Source organism: Neovison vison, chromosome 8 (genome assembly GCF_020171115.1).
Source record: "Neovison vison isolate M4711 chromosome 8, ASM_NN_V1, whole genome shotgun sequence".
Lineage (NCBI taxonomy): Eukaryota > Metazoa > Chordata > Mammalia > Carnivora > Mustelidae > Neogale > Neogale vison.
This window is the reverse complement of record NC_058098.1, coordinates 109,029,687-109,033,049: the sequence shown is the minus strand read 5'-3', so window position 1 is coordinate 109,033,049 and position 3,363 is coordinate 109,029,687. Positions and strand designations below refer to the sequence as shown.

General features: G+C 45.3%; 1 pseudogene; it reads left to right on the top strand.

Moving 5' to 3' along the window:
* Positions 1 to 588: 588 nt before the first annotated feature.
* Positions 589 to 797, top strand: LOC122916579 (annotated as a pseudogene).
* Positions 798 to 3,363: the final 2,566 nt, after the last annotated feature.

The following is a 3,363-nucleotide window of genomic DNA, read 5'->3' as shown; positions in this document are numbered from 1 at the left end:
CATTCATGGATCCATGAGCTCTCAGGCTGAACAGCTGATTCTCAAGTCTAGGGAAGATCCATGATAAGTGTTCATGGAACAGAAGATACTTTTAAGAACTAAAACTGGAGAAAAAGGATTAAAAATATGGTGTCCCTTTGAAAGGGACTAGAAGATTCAGAATTTTTATGCTCTCATGAAAGTTCCAAACACTCCCTGAGCTACTGCTAAGGGGAGAACTGCCTCAATCCTCTGCTCCCATCCATTACAAAACACATGATGGGGCCGGTCACCCAGGCATTATGAAGGGCCATTCAGAAGGAAGATCCCTACAGCTGGGTTGTATGGTGAGAAAGAAGAGAATCTGAAACCAGCAAACATACTAGTCTTCTCTATAGAGCCCAGCTTCTATCATAATGGGATAATCTCTAAGGCTTGCAAAGAAGCTCGTGACTAAAGGAAGTTTAACTCACCTGCCACCTGGCTGTCATTCTCTCTTCTATGTTCTCTTGGAAAAGGCCCAGGCCAGAGCTGGCAGAGCTAGAGAAGGAGACATGAAAGATCCCATTCTGTAGTTCTTTGACTCAAACTAAAAATCTCTACATATCAAGCTTTGCGCAGTGGCAGTATCGTAGCCAATGAGGTTTATCCGAGGCGCGATTATTGCTAATTGAAAAATCTCTACATATCAATTCGGTATGAAACAGTCCTTACTCTCAATATTCTTCGAAGAGCAGAGCAAGTCTAGAAGGAAATTCACCCTTTCCCAGGAGATGGAAATTATGGATATTGCCACAACTCTGTTTCTGAGTTAGTAGCTTCCTGGACAGAACCCATATCAGAAAACTATTAAAACAAAGAGTTTACAATGAAGTCAATTTTTTTTAAAGATTTTTATTTATTTATTTGACAGACCGAGATCACAAGTAGGCAGAGAGGCAGACAGAGAGAGAGAGGAGGAAGCAGGCTCCCTGCTTGAGCAGAGAGCCCGATGCGGGGCTCGATCCCAGGACTCTGAGATCATGACCTGAGCTGAAAGCAGAGGCTTTAACCCACTGAGCCACCCAGGCGCCACAATGAAGTCAATTTTTACCCCATTTTATAAACCTATAATAAGCATTATATTCTGTAGTATTTTGATACAAGCAAGCAATTTAATAAATAACTCAATTTGACTTTTAAATTCAAGACAACCAGGAGGATGCTTATACTAACATTTTTTTAAAAGCTATTGTGAAGACTATATGATCACCAATAAAACAGTAAAAGCAGATTAGTGTACTAGTGTACTAGTAGTCAAGTTTTGTTTAGTTCTAAGAACCAAAAATACATTTAAGCCAGGTCAGGTGTTATTTATAGGATACGGTGGGCATTATAATGAAATTAAACGGCATCTAGGTTGGGGCACCTGGGTGGCTCAGTGGGATGAGCCTCTGCCTTTGGCTCAGGTCAAGGTCATGGTCTCAGCGTCCTGGGATCAAGCCCTGTATTGCACTCTCTGCACAGCCGGGAGCCTGCTTCCCGCACCACCCCCCTCCCCCCACCCCCCCACCCCGCTTCTCTGCCTACTTGTGATCTCTCTGTCAAATAAATAAGTAAAATCTTTAGGAAAAAAACCCTAAAACACACAGCATCTAGGCCTTATGACTTCTGTGGCCCCTACTGGGGTCTGAAGAGCACTGGCCTCCTGTCCTAATTCCTTCCTGATTGCCAAAGGTCCCAAGTACAGGTTCAAAAAACTGACTGCGTTTCATCCAACCAAGAAATGGAGTCAGACACCAGATTCTAGAAATTCCAGCCAGCTTCTTTAATTTTTTTTTTTAATTTATTTGACAGACAGAGATCACAAGTAGGCAGAGAGGCAGGCAGAGAGAGGAAGGAAAGCAGGTTCCCTGCTGAGCAGAGAGCCCGATGAGGGTCTCTATCCCAGGACCCTGGGATCATGACCTGAGCGGAAAGCAGAGGCTTTAATCCACTGAGCCGCCCAGGCGCCCCCAGCCAGCTTCTTTAGGGTAATTTTTTTTGGTCATGGTCATTTTTTTTTAAAATATTTTATTTATTTATTTGACAGACAGAGATCACAAGTAGGCAGAGCGGCAGACAGAGAGAGAGGAGGAAGCAGGCATGGGGCTCGATCCCAGGACTCTGAGATCATGACCTGAGCTGAAGGCAGAGGCCTTAACCCACTAAGCCACCCAGGCGCCCCTAGTCATGGTCATTTTTAAAAAATTTTTATTTATTTTTTAGTTTATTATTTCTACACACAACACGGGCCTTGAACTCACAACCCTGAGATCAAGAATTGCACACTCCTCCAACTGAGCCAGCTCCTCTGTTAGCCATTTTTTAAAAGTTTCCACAGCACTAGGAGGCTATATGCAAAATGACACCCAGCTATTCAATGGTAAGTCCAGGCCTGAATACAGGGCAGCAGGACCAACCAGTGGACTGATTGACCACTGCCCCTACATGGGCTGGCATCTCAGAAGACCATGAGAAATAAAGGATTAGCTAGAGAGCTAGTGTATCCAGAGTGTAATGGTCACCTGCAGAGGCAGACAGGCCCCACTCAAAGTTTGGTTCCAATACTGAGAATGACGATGCCACATAAACACAGACCAAGTGTATGAAAAGGTTCATTACTTACGTAACTGAGGTCTAGACCAGGGTCAGTCTCTCAATCCGGCCCAAAATGGCTTAAGAGAGTGAGGAAAGGAGGTTGGGTTTGTGTTGTGCTTAGGACCAGGGTGAGTGTCCCCACGCCCACGGGAAGGGGCTTGTATGATGTGTATCTCTTGCCAAGGCCCAAGGAGACAGCATTCAGGCTTTCATTCAGGCTTTCTTTTTTTTTTTTTTTTTTTAAAGATTTTATTTATTTATTTGACATACAGAGATCACAAGTAGGCAGAGAAGCAGGCAGATAGAGAGGAAGGGAAGCAGGCCCCCCGCTGAGCAGAGAGCCCGATGCGGGGCTCGATTCCCAGGACCCTGAGATCATGACCTGAGCCGAAGGCAGAGGCTTTAACCCACTGAGCCACCCAGGCGCCCTCATTCAGGCTTTCTTATCAGCTTGTACAGGTGTGAGACTCAAGGGGTAGGAGGGGTGAGTCTTTTTTTTTTTTTTTTTAAAGATTTTATTTATTTATCAGAGAGAGAGGGGGAGAGAGCAAGCACAGGCAGACAGAATGGCAGAGGGAGAAGCAGGCTCCCTGCTGAGCAAGGAGCCCGATGTGGGACTCGATCCCAGGATGCTGGGATCATGACCTGAGCCAAAGGCAGCTGCTTAACCAACTGAGCCACCCAGGCGTCCCAGGAGGGGTGAGTCTTAAAAGCTGTCAGCAGTCAAATACCAAAAAGCGAAGGCAGACTACACAGAGTAACTAT